The sequence below is a fragment of the Pristiophorus japonicus genome, chromosome 2, assembly GCF_044704955.1.
Source record: "Pristiophorus japonicus isolate sPriJap1 chromosome 2, sPriJap1.hap1, whole genome shotgun sequence".
Taxonomy (NCBI): Eukaryota; Metazoa; Chordata; class Chondrichthyes; family Pristiophoridae; genus Pristiophorus; species Pristiophorus japonicus.
Window position 1 is genome coordinate 346,256,055 of NC_091978.1, and position 16,883 is coordinate 346,272,937.

A 16,883-nucleotide genomic window follows, 5' to 3' on the forward strand; every position below is an offset into this window, starting at 1 on the left:
GACGAGATGCTGCAGTCTGCAGCCGGGTCCTCTAGACTCGGAACTGCTCGACATGATCCTCCAAGGCCATCTGAAGTGTCCTCAATGGAAGCTCAGCAGTCTTCAACCGCCCACGCTGTAGCCACTGGGGAAGCACCTCATAGGAGCACTAGAATAGGGAAACATGCACATAAGACAGGCAGTAAGGGCTTGCACAAGGGTGATTAGCAATTTTTTTGTCAATGCTAACACGATTTGTTTGATAAATTTGCTTTTTGATCTGGATTTGGTTTTGGTATTTGTCTTTGTACTGAAGTGAGGGCAAGACCAATAAGTTTGGAGTGAAGGAAGGCAATCTGATGGTGGTTGATGGAAGATTGTGGGACTGTCAGATAAGGAAAGGGCTGATTTAGTTGAAGTGCTCCTTGATGAACTCGGGCAGATTAGTGCTCTGGTGCTCATTGCTTCTGCACCTCCTCTTCCTCCTGTACTTGTTGCTTCCCAGGTGGGGGTAAGGGCTGGTCCTTCACGATGGCAAAATTGTAGAACATGCAGCAGGCAATGACAAATCTGGATACCTGCTCAGCAGTGTGCTACAAAGCTCCTGTGGAACGGTCCAGAGATCTTTGTGCTTGATAGTGGACATGGAGATGGAAGGGGCAGGTGAAGGGTTTCGAGAAGACAACTCATTGTAGAGAAAAGGAGCCATGGATTGTCCTTTCCGTCTCCAGGGTAATCCTGGAGAAATAGGAACATTTGGCTAAGGAGTGTGACACACAGCAGAGTTTAACATGGTTGGGTTAGATCTGGCAATGAAAGCCCAGGTCATTCATGTATCAAATGTGCTTATGTTTGCAGCCCTCAGATGCATCTTGAAGATGGAAACTCTCATGAGCCACATAGCACATACAAGAAAGTAGGATAAGTGATATGCGCCAAGGTCACTTGTAATGCTGCTATTGGCCAGTTGGTAAGACATGTATAAGAACAGAATGTTGAAAGTTTCTCAATGATTTTCTTTCCTCCTCATGGAGAGATTCTCAGCCTCTGCTGAGGGAGAAGGGGGAGGGGAGGGGGGGGCACCCTGCAGAAACACAGCTGAGAACAGAAACTTAGGTGGGGGCACCCCAACTTTCCATTACTGCTCAAACACCACATTACTGCATCAGCTCAATTCTGTGATCATGTTTGAATCAAGCCCAAACTATAACAGGCAAAACAAATGGTAATAGGCACTCTTTTTACAAAATCATTGAACCTGATTTTTTGTGAGGGTATGTTAACCTCCATTGACTGCATCAACTTCACTTTCTTCCTCACAAGTATCCCCAGTATACAGGCCTTCCACAGCTGAGTGCCTGCACCTATTCCATTACCAAACTCTTCCTGGGAAGGTGGTTCTGCACCATTTGGTGCCTCACCCCATAACAGAGCAGAAAAGTGGAGGTTCAACTCTTTTGTCGCTATGATCCATGGGGTTTAACATTGGTGCTCCAGCAGACCATAATACCACCTGACAACAGCTTCTGTTAACACATGGCAGATTTTCCCCCCAACACAATACATGGCACCGGCAAAGCTTCCAGTGAGAGCGGAACTTTGACTTTCAGTCTTTTCGAAATTAAAGTCTACTTTGAAAATACTTTACTTCCTTCATATAAATACAGGACGTGGAAAAATCAACGGTTCGAAACTGTGCAACTGGTTTCTTCATTTTCATCTCCTTTGATTGCAAAGTAGTCAACAGATTCATACACCAATGAGGCCATCTGAAAAGCCAGAGAATAATTTGTTAGTTGAAAGGAGCTCTGTATAATAATCATGTGACGAATCACAATCATCTTTTCCATGTATTGCTCAGGAAACAAGAAATTTTGGAATTCACCCTCAACCGGAGTGTCAGCTGTGGCTCAGTGGGAAGCACACTTGCCTCTGAGTCAGAAGGTTGTGGGTTCAAGTCCCACTCCAGGGACTTGAGCACATAAATTTAGGCTGACACTCTGGTGCAGTGCTGAGGGAGTTCTGCACAGTCAGAGGGTGCTGTCTTTTGGATGAGACGTAAAAGATCCCATGGCACTATTTTGAAGAAGAGCAGGGGAGTTATCGCTGGTGTCTTAGCCAATATTTATCCCTCAATCAACATAACAAAAACCAGATTATCTGGGCATATCACATTGCTGTTTGTGGGAGCTTGCTGTGCGCAAATTAGCTGCTGCGTTTCCCACATTACAACAGTGATTACACTCCAAAAGTACTTCATTGGCTGTAAATCGCTTTGGGACATCTGATGGTCGTGAAAGGCGCTATAGAAATGCAAATCTTTTCATTCCGAATCAATGGGAGGGAATTTCACCCAAGGTGATTCCGTGTTCCAAACCTTTGAAAGCTCAACTCTTCTAAAATGTATTGTAATTTTCCATGAAATTTAGAACATGGTATGATGAAGATAAATGGCAATCCAGTTTGCATAACACATTGAATTGTTCCCCTTGCATCAACAAAGTTAAAAATCAAGAATTGAGTGGAGTGGACAGTGCCCTCTCATTACCTGGGACATGGTTTCAAGTCGAAGAATGATAGGATGAAAGTATTCCCTTCCTGTTGGATAGGTTTAGGGTAATCTCAAACCAGTTCCTAGTAGTTGCCCTTTCACAGTATATAACCAAACAAAACTCAACACTAGTTGTTACTAGGTTATCGGATTTAGAAAAATCACAAGGCTAGCTAATGTGCAAAATACAGCTCTTCTGAGGTTAGATTTAGGGCACCGAGAGTTGGGAAATGAGAAGAAAATGAAATCCCTTAGAAAAAATATAAAATTCTATTTTGAAACCCCAATTAGCTATGATAGAAGCAGCCAACTGTAATACATTAGTGTGAGATATGCTCTGTGAATCATAATGAATAAAGCCTTGCCGACCATCTTATGCCATGGGGTATGATAGCATAGTTACTGAACTAGTAATCCAGAGACTTGGACTAATAATCTGGAGACATGAGTTCAAATTCCACCACGGCAGCTGGGGAATTTCAATTTAGTTAATTAAATAAATATGGAATGAAAAAGCTTGGGGTAGAAATTGCCCCCGCCTGAAATGGGGCGCACGCACATTGTTTCAATGTTTTTACCGCAGCTGTGGCTGAGGTCGCCTCTTGAGTGAATTTCCGCTCTTTGTTGTTTTTTTTAATTTGCATCTGGAAATCGCTCTTAATGGGGGCGGTGACTACACGAGAGGGGCAGATACTCAGCAGTGGCAACATCTGAGGGGTGGAAGTTGGGGGCGGTGCGGAGTGACTGCCATGATGACATCACCACGGCTCTCCCCTTCACTTAAAGGGGAGAGCCTTCACGATTTTAAAACTTCGGTCCACTGGGCCACCAAGGAGGGTTTTGGCTGGGCCAGTGGCTGGGCACCGAAGAGGGGGTGCCAGGCTGCCCATTGGTGACCCGGCCGAACCTAGGGGCATTATTGTTGGGTCGACATGGCAGTCGGCTGACAAAAAAAACATGGCAGCAGCGGCAGTGCCTCCTCCCCTTTAAGAGAAGCTGCACCACCATTGCAGAAGGCCCCAGCCTCACTGGACCACCGGGAAAAAATAGGTTTTGGCACTGCCTGGCGGGCCAAAGATTTTCAGAGGGAAATGTCGCCATTGGGAGTGGGGGGGTGGGGGGCTGGTTAGATCGGCAGTGCACATGGCGATGATGCACTTAACACGGATCAGCAGCAGCGGAGCGGTGGGGAGGGATCGGGGCACCACCGAGAAACCTCAGAAGGGCAATTGGGCTATCAGTGGCCATTCCACGAAAAGTCGGCGGCCATTCCTCTCCGCAGCGTGGCTACCAATTTTTGGCAGTAACATGCCTTAAGGAGAGGGGCAATTTCGGCCCCCTAGTATCCGTAATGGTGACCATTGAATTGTTGAAAAAAAACCATCTGGTTCATTAATGTCCTTTAGGGAAGAAAATCTGCTTATATGTGACTCCAGACCCACAGCCTCTGTAACTGCGCTCTGTAAATGGCCTAGCAAGCCACTCAGTTGTACCAAAACCAATACAACAAAGTCAGCACTGTGGGACTCCCTTCACCACACGGACTGCAGCGGTTCAAGAAGGCGGCTCACCACAACCTTCTCAAGGGCAATTTGGGATGGGCAATAAATGCTGGCCTTGCCAGCAATGCCCACAAATAATTTTTTGTTAAATACCGTGGAAAAATACTGCCTCTAAGCACTATTTGTAGTGCATTTTAAGCTTACAAAAGGGAACAGAGGAAATCCTCTCCAATGTTGTACACCTATTAAATCTTTGCTATTGCTGCCCATTACTCGCTGCCACAGTTGCCCTGTACAATGCGATATCATTTGTGTATCATTCATTGTCTATCCATTGTTTCATTTAAACCTCGAAAAAATTCTGGATTGGTCTGTGGAACCAATAATGGGTTCCATTATCATACCAATCTGGATCATAAACTAGTTAAAATGCCCTGGGTGACTTGCCCACCTAGTTCACACTGATCCCAATTTTAACCTGCACTTCTGAGGAGGTGGCAAAGGCACCCAGCTGAAGCCGATGGAGTCCTTCTTTAAATATAAAAATTGGGTTCCGATGACATCGTCGGGCCCCCACTGTGGCTTTCCTGTCAGGCTCAAGCCACCCAAAAGTGGATTGGGACGTGAAGAAGCTCTGAAGGAAGTTTCTTCTACTTGTCTTTGCTCCTCCTGGCCCTACAAGGAACACTTAGGCCTCCTCTAGCCCAGACCCCTCCCTTTTCTTCCCACCAGACCTACCTGGAACCCTCACCTAACAGCAGCCAACTTATTTTCTGTAGGCCAGCAGCCGCACCTTGCCAGAATGGGCGGGTGGTGGACTAGCGGCATGGTAATAAGGCTCGGCTATTAAAATCACCGTGGCCACTGGCTGACAAGGGCAGGCAGGAAATTAACTCACAAATGCAAGTTCCCACCAGAAACACGCTGACGGTCAAAATCCACCCCATAATCTCAGGCCTCTATCAAGTGGCACTTTTTGAAATGAGATGGGATTTCGAAATGGAGTCAGATGTGACGGCTGGGGTGGAATCATCTTCCAATTTTTTTCTTGCTTAATTTGCTGCTTTTCATAAACAATCTTGGAAAATTCAGTAACTAATTGTGTAGCGAATTATAGGAGAGGTGTTGCATCTTACCACTCCATGGAATAGCAGGGCAATTTACCAAAGTGCTATGCCACCATGTCAGTCAATTTATGGATGTTTTTGCCATGTTGAATCAAACATGTTATATTACTACACTTCTATTCTGTAACACATATTCTCTTATAAGGTATAGCAGAAAGTATTATAATTAATGCATCTTTCAACTTACAAAAATGTAACGCAACACAGAGGTAACACAATTGTCCGCATAGAATATACATTTGTATGACCTGCCGACTCATTTTATGTGTGAAGAACTATGTGCTCCATATGATGATGGACTGTGGTAAAAGTGGCCGATAGAATTTTCAGCAATCCTGCTGAACATTGGGCAAAGAGAAAGTTAGTGTTAAAAATGATGGATACATCAGGACAGCATTGTAAGCACAATGACTTTTCACACCCATAGTCAGTAGACCTAGCTTGCCAAGGCGACAAACATACAGATTACGTATGTTCTGGGAATGACTCAGAAAAATGCAACTTTTATCTGCCATTGTTTGAGTTTCTTGTTATTGAATGCCAAGGAATTACATTGAGTTATCAGCCACTAGTATGTCTGATCTTTGTTTTGTAATTGAAATTGGTGAATTAAAAGTTCGCGATAAATGTCTGTTGAAGGTGATTGATTACTAAAAGGAGAATCCTTTCACTAAACTGTATTACTCAGATTGCCTAATGGTGCAGAAGGTGGGAGAAGCAGTGTACTTTGTGAAAATTAAATGTATAAAAGTGGGTGTTTAAAAAAAGAAGAGGGATTAAGGCAGACAATTTCAGACACTTTCAAACTGATAACAAGTCTCTAAGAAAGAGAAGTTACAGGCCAGATAATATTTGATAGATCTGAAGAAACGTTTAGAAGCCTACTCAGATTTACGCAATTGTTTAAGTGCATCATTTGTGTGTAAGTGAAGTTTTCCTAAGAATAACGGCAATCAAATTTGAACTACTTCTTGCCAAATTTAGCTACCAACATGCAAGGTAGAACTGTCCAGAATAGATAAACGGCCCAAGAGGGAATGGATCCCACAACTACACATGCAGAGTCACCATGCTGCCTTGGGAGACTAACATGAGCATCTCAAAGGGAGACTCAGAAGGGCGAGAACCATTATCCAAGAATCATTGCTAAAATGTTCAGAGCTCATCAGTAATAAGCTGAACTAACTATATAGTGTTTTAACATATCCAACAAAATTGTTATTCAAATCTTTTAATTTGTCAACTGCACCATGTGCCTAACTGTAAACTAACCCCGTCAACTTCATGGTATTTTTAGATATTGGGCTTAACATTAGTTTACACTAAGTAGACCCCCGCTGATGCTGAGTAATGGTGGTATACTTCAACATTGCAACTTTAAGTTTACTAATTTATCAGTTAATAACATATGATTCAACATCTTGTGTACGTTTTAATGTTTAAAACCAAAATGCTACGAATGGGTTATCTGAAGAGTTAAAGATATGTTCACTTGTGATTTTATTGTTTGATTTCTTTGATGACTTTGGCAGGAAGAGATTAACTCATTCACTCTGTTACACTGGTCCTCTGAAGTGTGGTTGGTTGTGCAAATATTAGTACAATTTTGACTGGTGATTACACTTCAGAAGTACTTCATTGGCTGTAAAGAGCTTTGAGATGTCCGGTGGTCGTGAAATGCACTGTATAAATGCAAGTTTATTTTGGTTAACATAAAATAGTTCAAGAAAGCAAAATATGGACATCTAATAAGCGCCTAGACGTGGACCGTAAATCTTCGATAACATTTTGATAAGGAGTTAAGGTGAATGAGTTAAGGATTCATTTCGTCTTTTTTAATGAATCAACCTTGTAAGATTAATGGGTTTACCAATGGGTTTGCATTCTTACAGGACCCTAGGAAATTGGTAATGTCATTGAATTGACTCTCAGTTCTATAACGTACCCATTGAGATGAGTCTCTTGAAGATGAGTTTTCCTGATTTCCTTCATTCTCGTGGTTTTCTTCATGTATCACGTCTCTCACAACATCAACTGCCACTTAAAAGGGGACAAAGGAAAACAGGATAGTCCAACTCTCATGCAGCATTAATATACTAAATAGTCAACAAGTTAAATGGTGCAAGACCCTAATTATTCAGTGTTCCACTGTGAGATTCTAAAAAGTCATATATTTAGCCTATCATAATCTGCAAAGATCAAAGTTTTCTATTCACAGATTCTTTGTAAATCATAGAGAAGATGGACTCTAATGAACACACCTGAAAGATAACCATTAGATGTGTGAAACATTATTAAATGATATGTTAATTGCTAATTATAATGCAATCTGAAATGCCTAAAAATAAAAATCTATGGTATTCCACCAGCCTATGTTAATTATCTTCCTGTGGAATACCACCAACAATGTCTCTGCAAGATGTTGCAAATCCCCTGGGAGGACAGATGCACCAACGTCAGTGTTCTCGGATCAGGCCAACATCCCCAGCATCGAAGTACTGACCACACTCGACCAACTCCGTTGGGTGGGCAACATTGTTCACATGCCTGACATAAGACTCCCAAAGAAAGCGCTCTTCTCGGAACTCCGACACAGCAAGCGAACCCCAGGTGGGCAGAGGAAACATTTCAAGGACACCCTCAAAGCCTTCCTGATAAAATGAGACATCCCCACCGACACCTGGGAATCCCTGGCCAAAGATCACCCTAACTGGAGGAAGAGCATCTGGGAGGGCGCTGAGCATCTCGAGTCTCGTCGCCGAGAGCATGCAGAAAACAAGTGCAGGCAGCGGAAGGAGCGTGCGGCAAACCAGTCCCACCCATCCTTTCCTTCAACGACTGTCTGTCCCACCTGTGACCGAGACTTTAATTCTCGTATTGGACTGCTCACTTTTAGAGTGGAAGCAAGTCTTCCTCGATTTCGAGGGACTGCCTATGATGATGTTCAATGTAAATAGCATTATTGTTACTTATTTTTGTGCTATCTCAAGTTATTTTTAAACTATTCAAAAATAGGATGGGATCAAATAATAACTGAAGATGTTCTTTACCAATGAGGAATTAAATGGATGTGGAATAAATGTTACTTTTATTCATTATATTAAAGTAACAGACATAAATGTCTAGATAAAATTAGTGATGTGCTTGATGTTAACATTTAGGTCTTTGTTACTACAAACACAAACATGACTCTGTAAATCCTCAGCCGGGGCTCTTGCTAGATAGTTACACCACAGGATGTGGGCCATGATTTTATGAACCTCGACGGGTCTGTGGCGGGCAATGTCGATGGTGGGTACCGACCCCACTGCTGTCTCCATCCCGGCCTCTGAAATGAATTTACCTTGATGGGGCTTGTTAATCAGCCATGATCTTATTGAATGGCGGAGCAGGCTTGAGGGGCCTGATGGCCTACTGCTGCTTCTATTTCTTATGTAAGCCTGCCCAGCGCATTTGCCTGCCAAATAGAGGAAGAGGGTCTGATGACGTCATTTGATGATGAGTCATTTGCCGGTTTCCTTAAAGGGACCAAGTCCACATTTAGTTTGACATTTGAAGCTGTCAACTCATCAGCTGATTCAATGGCCATTGACCTCCCACCTCAGCTTCACAGACGAGGTCTAGGCACAGCGGGAAACTGGTGGATGACCTGTCAAATCAAAAAAGCTGGGGGAAAAACATTGATAATTGGCTGTAAACAAGCCACTAATGATTTTAATTGCCTCCCCCATCGCTGTGTGTTGGGTCTGCTCAGCGCCGACAGACTAAACGTTTGGGAAAGTTGTGTGATGGCGGGTTCACAGCGGGTCCCTGACAGGCTGTGGAAAAAATACACTTTCCCACCCGACCCGTCACCGATCGTACCCACTGATCCCTCGGAAAATGCAGTCCAGGTGTAAGTGCACATCTGACCACCAGTTATTGAGTAGACTGTGGGAAAGATTTGAACCCATATTACGTTATCTGAAGCAGACTTCGAGGCACTGAGAAGCAGCAAAATATTAAAAAGAAAAATTGGAAATTTATATCAAATAGAGACTTTGGGGGTGAATTTATGAGTCCCGAAAACACACAGTAAAGAAGGTAAATACTGGAATTAAGTTCATACAAAACAGAAGAACATGGAACCATTTACATAAGTATTGTGTCCTGGAATGGAACCAATTTTAATAATAGTTAATAAACTTCAAAAAGTTAACATTTGCATTATTTTGCGGGAGTAGACACAGCATTTAAAGCAAGTACTAGTTCACTGACAATGGGCGGGTATTTCCTCAGACCTTTACCCCGTTATTTTGCCAGAAGTGTGACAGAAATCCTGCTTACACATGTGAGGTTTCTGCCGCACTTCTGCCAAGGCGATTACAAAGGTATGAAGGCAGAGTTGATTAAAGTGAACTGGGAAAATAGATTAAAGTGTAAGACAGTTGATAAGCAGTGGCAGACATTTAGGAGATATTTCATAACTTCAACAAAAATATATTCAAGTGAGGAAGTAAGACTTTAAGAGAAGGAAGAACCATCCGTGGTTAACTGAGGAAGTAAAGGATGGTATCAAATTGAAAACAATGGTATACAAAGTTGTCAAGATTAGTGGGAGGCCAGAGGATTGGGAAATTTTTAAAAGCCAGCAAAGGATGACTACAAAAAAAATATAAAGAGAAGGGAGGTAGATTATGTGAGTAAACCAACAAGAAATATAAAAACAGATAGTAAGAGCTTTTACAGGTATATAAAAAGAAAGAGAGGAGCTATAGTAAACATTGGTCCCTTAGAGGATAAGACTGGGGAATTAATATTGGGGAACAGGGAAATGGCAGAGACATTGAACAAATATTTTGTATCCGTCTTAACGGTAGAAGACACTAAAAACATCCCAATAATAGATAATCAAGGGGCTATAGGCCGTGAGGAAATTAAAACAATCACTATCACTAAAGAAAAAGTACTCAGTACAATAATGGAACTAAAGGTAGATAAGTCCCCCGGACCTGATGGCCTGCATCCTAGGGTCTTAAAATAAGTGGCTGCAGAGATAGTGGATGCATTGGTTGTAATCTACCAAAATTCCCTGGATTCTGGAGAGGTCTCAGCAGATTGGAAAACCACAAATGTAACGCCCCTATTTAAAAAAGGAGGCAGACAGAAAGCAGGAAACTATAAACCAGTTAGCCTAACATATGTCATTGGTAAAATACTGGAGTCCATTATTAAGGAAGTAGTAGCAGGACATTTGGAAAAGCATAATACAGTCAAGCAGAGTCAGCATGGATTTATGAAAGGGAAATCATGTTTGACAAATTTGCTGGAGTTCTTTAAGGATGTAAAGAGCAGGGTGCATAAGGGGGAACTAATGGATGAGGTGTATTTGGATTTCTAAAAGGCATTCGATAAGGTGCCACATAAAAGGTTACTGCACAAGATAAAAGCTCACAGGGTTAGGGGTAATACATTAGCATGCTAACTAACAGAAAACAGAGAATCGCGATAAATGGGTCATTTTCCGGTTGGCAAACAGTAACTAATGGGGTGCCACAGGGATCGGTGCTGCAGCCTCAACTATTTACAATCTATATTAATGACTTGGATGAAGAGACTGAGTGTAATGTAGCCAAGTTTGCTGCTGATGCAAAGATGAGTGGGAAAGCAAGTTGTGAGGAGGACACAAAAAATCTGCAAAGGGACATAGACAGGTTAAGTGAGTGGGCAAACATTTGGCTGATCGAGTATAATGTGGGAAAATGTGAGGTTATCCACTTTGGCAGGAAAAATAAAAAAGCAAATTATTATTTAAATGGAGAGAAATTACAAAATACAGAGGGACCTGGGGGTCCTTGTGCATGATACACAAAACGTTAGTATGCAGGCACAGCAAGTAATCAGGAAGGCAAATGGAATGTTGGCCTTTATTGCAAAGGGGATAGAGTATAAAAGCAGGGAAGTCCTGCTACAACTGTACAGGGTATTGGTGAGGCCACACCTCGAGTACTGCGTGCAGTTTTGGTCTCCGTATTTAAGGAGGGATATACTTGCATTGGAGGTAGTTCAGAGAAGGTTCACGAGTTCATTCCTGAGATGAAGGGGTTGACTTATGAAGAAAGGTTGAGCAGGTTGGCCCTAAACTCACTGGAGTTTAGAAGAATGAGAGGTGATCTTATTGAAACATATAAGATACTGAGGGGGCTCAACAAGGTAGATGCACAGAGGATGTTTCCCCTCATGCTGGAATCTAGAACTAGGGGACATAGTTTCAGAATAAGGGGTCGTACATTTAGAACTGAGATGAGGAGGAATTTCTTCTCTCAGAGGGTTGTAAATATGTGGTATTCTCTGTCCCAGAGAGCTGTGGAGGCTGGGTTATTGAATATATTTAAGGTGGAAATAGATTTTTGAGCGATAAGGGAGTGAAGGATTATGGGGAGCGGGCAGGAAAGTGGAGCTGAGCCCAAGATCAGATCAGCCATGATCTTATTAAATGGCGGAGCAGGTTTGAGGGGCCAAAGGGCCTACTCCTGCTCCTATTTCTTATGTTCTTATGTAATGTTATGGTGGCGGAGCGAGAGCAGCTGCAAGGTAATTCCCAGCTAATGACTTGGCATTACATGAATACACAGAGGACAGCAGCTTGAGCTGAGTGAGAATACAATAAAATGCTCTATGGAGATATCCAAAGTAGTGAGCCCCATCCTGTCCCCATTAGGTGTTAAAAACTGATCATTTATAGATTATGCAAGTACTTCTCTTGAACATTGGGCACTAGGTATAGAATGTATTCCAATAACAAAGTACCATTGTCAGCACTTCCCTCACTGCAGATTCAACATCTTTGTTTGTAGTGCACCATAAAAGAAACGTATTGTGACAATTAGGGGAAAGGAAATAATAGGTGCCCTAATCTGTGCCATGCAAATCTGAATACAATTCTGATCCATCAGTTCAGCCATTTTTCAGTTTGAAATTCATATTTCGTTTAAAATTTTTAAAAATCATTTACATACCTGGCATTCTTGCCTTTCTCTGACTTTTCTGTCGTTTCTTATAATGTAAAATTGCAGCAATCAATATCACCAACAGTCCTAATGCTCCAAGTCCAAGCATGTAATTCCTATTGTGATGTGCTGTACAAAATTGAAGAGAAAATAATGCTTTATTGGAAGCAAACACAGGTTTGCAATTTGAATTGGCTGCCTGGATTGACATTTTGAATAGAATAATTAATTGACAGAATACTCAATAAGAGTTGATATTTCCTGGATATCAGTACATAAGTAAAGTTTAGTCAAGATGTCCCTGGATTTGCAGATAATGCAATACAATACCTTCCTGTGGTATCATGTTTATCAAAATTATCAAATGAAATGAAAGGCGCCTAAACTATTGTTTCCATCTGTCAAAAGGAATAAAATTAATTTTTAATTATTAGCCGTGTGAACGTATCTTGTGACATTTCAAGAGCAATTTACATTTTTCTTAAATGGAACTGTTCCAAAGAATTACAATAAATTTTAGGATGCTTTTAATCATTCTGAATTTGTGATGATTTAAAATACATGAATTCTTGTTAAAATGTGAATACTGACATTATTGGAGAAACTGGCAGTAGAGTTCTCGAGCCCAAAAGTCTCAGGGAGCTAAATTAACATACATCTGAAGCTAGGTTAATGATTGTATTTCTACTGATGGTAATTTAGGCCTCCCATGTTATTGAGCTCAGTAACTGGTTCCATCAAAAGATACAATACAATTACACTTGAAAAGTTGCACTTACTGACATGTTATATAGGCAGAATTATTTTGCTTTTCCTTTATTATGTACAATATAAACTTCAGCTCCTTAGCTTTCAAAAGTGTCAGAGAGGGACCTAGTCAAGGCTTAAAAGGGTTAAATTATGAGGACAGGCTGCAGAGCCGAGACATGCATTCCCTTTGAGAATAGAAGATTAAGGGGTGTTTAAGATGATTAAAGAAGTTGATAAGGTAGATAGAAACTATTTCCTCTGGTGGGGGAGTCCAGAACAAGGGGGCATAACCTTAAAATTAGAGCTAGGACATTCAGGGGTGATGTCAGACAGCACTTCTTCACGCAAAGGGTAGTGGCAATCTGGAACTCTCAACCCTAAAATGCTGTTGAGGCTGGCGGTCAATTGAAAATGTCAAAACTGAGATCACTCCAGTGTTGACTGAGGAGTAGGGTCATTTAAAAGTGGGCGGGAGTATAGTGGAGAGGCTTGCATTCAGTCATAGGTGTAGTGGAGCATAGGATTAAGGCTGTGGAATGGAGCACAAGAGGAAGTGCCAGGAAGCCAGAGAAAGATGGTAGAGGTGCAGAAAATGGGATGTGAAATGTAAATGTGTGGAGAGGGAACACAGAGCAATTTGCAGCTAGTATCCTGAGTGTTATTAAAATAGACAACAAACCATTGCATGATGTCAAAATGCGGATGGAAATTGAATATTTAAGCACCCAGACTATTGGAGACAATAAAAATGCCACAGAAGCATAGAGAAAATGGAAACAGAATATGAAGTGTTTGCAATAGCAATGCGTAGGAGTCAAATTAATTACAATGTGATAGATGAGGAAGCGATAGAGGTGTATAGCAAGTTTACATGTGATGATGGAGAGAATAAATGGAAACTAAAGATGTTAATGGATAAGGTTGAGGAATATTTCACACCACTGAAGAATACTGGGGAGTAATTTTAACCTCACCCGTCCTGGGGAAACTGCTAGGGTGGGATTGGCCGCCTGCTTTGCACTCCGCTCGATTTTATTTTCCAGGTGGGTTAGGTTACAATGACCCCCTTATATACAAAAGACGTGTTTGATAATGGTTTCAAGTTCAAGGAGAAGCCACTGTCTATTTGTAATAGACTTGCAAACAAAGGCTGGTCTTGTAGACAGGCTTGTTAAAGAAAGTATTACAAACAAACAGATGTACAAAAACAAATGTCAGAAAAAACCCAGCAGGTCCATCAAGCTTGTCTCATACTGTCACAGTGCAACTTATGCACACCAAGACCCCCATCTGACTGCCCGCCCACCAATCAGTGTTATAGTTGATAGACCTTAAGATCACGCCAGAACCAGATTACTAAAAGAAAAATGTCTCGATCTACAGACCAACAGAAGCTAAATAAATACAGCAACAACATTTATCGAATATTTGCAGTGCTGTAGATAATGCGAGTGCAGCAGAGCTGCCACTTCATACGATGGAAAAACATCAGATCAAACTGGTCAACCACAGATCATGAATTGTAAGTATTGTTGTAATTTACTTGAGGGGAAAAACATATTAAAGTAGAATGACACCGAAATTACAACACACAAACGGACTATTTGGCCCAACCAGTTATCTTCCACATGAGCAGTCGAACAAATGCAACATACCAACCTTATCCCTTTGTACCCCTTTGCTTCAATCACCTGTCTAACCTAATAGGGAGAGTTCTCCAATAGGATCTGTAATTTCTACCTGAACAAACCGACAGTACCTCAGATAAACATCTCATCACAATGACTGCACTCTTACTACTTAAATGAAGTGTCAGCCTAAATTCTGTACTCAAGTCCTGGAGGTGGGTTTGAACACACAGCCTACTGAGTGGGCCTGAGATGACTAACTGCACCCCACTAGTAGGACTGCAAAGCCTAACCAGAACCATTCTCATCAGATGATCAAATAATTAAAATGAAAATTCATAGAGTTAAAGAGCAGTCTGAGAATGAGAATGATATTTTATGGTTGCAATTCATCCATGTGGTTCCACTGAATGGACAGTCGCCCTCAAGAATTTTACATTAGACACAGGCACTCAATGCAGTGTCATATCACAGGCAGTTTAAAGAAGCTAAGAACAATATTGAACAAATCTAATACAAAGTTGGTGATGTACTGTGTCTAAAACATTAATTTGATAGGAAAATGTAAAAGGGTGAATGAATATAAAGACAAATATCAACATCTCAAAATTCAAATTTTAAACATTTGAGTACAGTCTCTCTGAAAATTAGTGATTAGTTATGATTTATCAAAACTATTGATAAAATTACTAATAATAAATACTTAAAAGTGACCGAGAAGTATGCTGATGTATTTACATCGAGTTATATCAAGCGTACAGCACAGAAACAGGCCATTCGGCCTAACTGGTCTATGGCAGCGTTTATTCGCTACGTGAACCTCCTCCCACCACTCTTCATCTAATACTATCAGTATATCTCTCTGTTGCATTCTCCTGGTGTGCTTATCTAGCTTCCCCTGAACTGCATCTATGGTGTTTGCCTCAACTACTCCTTGTGGTAGTACCTTCCACGTTTCACTACTCTTTGGGGTGAAGAAGATTCTCCTGAATTCACTATTTGCTTTAGTAGTAACTATCTTATATTTATAACCTCTAGTTTTGGACTCCCCCACAAGTGGATGCATTTTCTATACACCCAACCTATCAAACCCTTTCATTATCTTAATGACCTCTACCACCACTCAGCCTCCTCTTTTCGAGAAAACAGAGCCCCAGCCTGTTCAGCCTTTCATGATAAGTATAACCTCTAAGTTCTGGTATTATCCTTGTGAATCTTTTTTGCCACCTTCTCTAATGTCTCTATATCCTTTTCATAAAATAGAGACCAGAACTATGCACAGTACTCCAAGTGTGGTCTAATCAAGGTTCTATACATGTTTGACATAGCTTCTCTGCTTTTCACTTCTATTTCTCTTGAAATGAACCCCAGTGCTTTTTAAATGGCCTTTCTAATCTGTGCCACTACTTTTAGTGACTTGTGTATCTGTATCGCTGGACCCCTTTGCTCCACTACCCCATCCAGACTATTATTATCTAAGCAGTATGTAGCCTTCTTATTCTTCCTACCAAAATGCACCACCGCATAGTTATCGATATTGAAATTAATTTGGCAATTACATGTCGATTCTGCAAACTTATTAATGCCTTCCTGTATTTTGTCACATTCTTCCTTTATATTAACTATACCTCCTAATTTGGTGTCATCCACAAATTTTGAAATTCCTAAATGCAAATTATAACTGTAAATAACAGTGGTCCCAGCACTGATCCCTGTGGAACACCACTTCCGCCTTTTGCCAGTCTGAGTAACTATCTTTAACCCCTACTCTCTGTTTTCTGTTTTGTAGCCAGCTTGCTATCCATTCTGCTACTTATCCCCTGACTCCCCATGCTCTGACCTTAGTCGTGAGTCTGCTATGCTGTATCTTATTGAAGGCCTTTGGAAAATCCAAATATATTGCATCTAATACATTACCCTTGTCTACTCTTTCTGTCACTTCTTCAAAGAATTCAATAAGGTTTGTCAAGCATGAACTTCCCTTTTGAAATCTGTGCTGATTACTGTTATATTTTTGGTTTCTAGATGTTTTTCTATTACATCTTTGAGTAAAGATCCCATTATCCTTCCTATCGCTGACATTAAGCTAACTGGTCTATATTTTCTTGGACTTGTTCTATTTCCCTTTTTAATTATAGGAATAAGATTAGCTGTCCACCGGTCCTCTGGCTTTATTCCCTTTTCTAATGAATTGTTATATATGTTATAATAGTGCCTCTGCTATCTCTTCCCTAACTTCTTTTAATATGCGTGGATGCAATGCATCTGGACCAGGGTGTTATCATCTCTATGTTTGATTAGTTTATCAATTATCTCCCCTCTTTCTATCTTAAATACCTTTATGTCTTTTTTGATCT

The 16,883-nt window shown here is 41.1% G+C and overlaps 2 long non-coding RNA genes across 3 annotated transcripts in view; one reads left to right on the forward strand and one right to left on the reverse strand.

The window, feature by feature from the left end:
• LOC139249047 (uncharacterized) overlaps positions 1–16,883 on the forward strand; it is a 125,606-nt gene that overhangs the window by 106,194 nt on the left and 2,529 nt on the right. For both annotated transcript variants that reach the window (XR_011591119.1, XR_011591120.1), the window contains one exon: positions 14,282–14,420. This is a non-coding gene — a long non-coding RNA (uncharacterized lncRNA). The remainder of the gene's footprint in view (positions 1–14,281; positions 14,421–16,883) is intronic.
• Positions 1,607–16,883, reverse strand: part of LOC139249036 (uncharacterized) — a 42,705-nt gene continuing 27,428 nt past the window's right edge. Inside the window, exons 2-4 of the long non-coding RNA XR_011591118.1 lie at positions 12,158–12,277; positions 7,105–7,199; positions 1,607–1,748 (exon numbers count right to left, since the gene is read on the reverse strand). This is a non-coding gene — a long non-coding RNA (uncharacterized lncRNA). The remainder of the gene's footprint in view (positions 1,749–7,104; positions 7,200–12,157; positions 12,278–16,883) is intronic.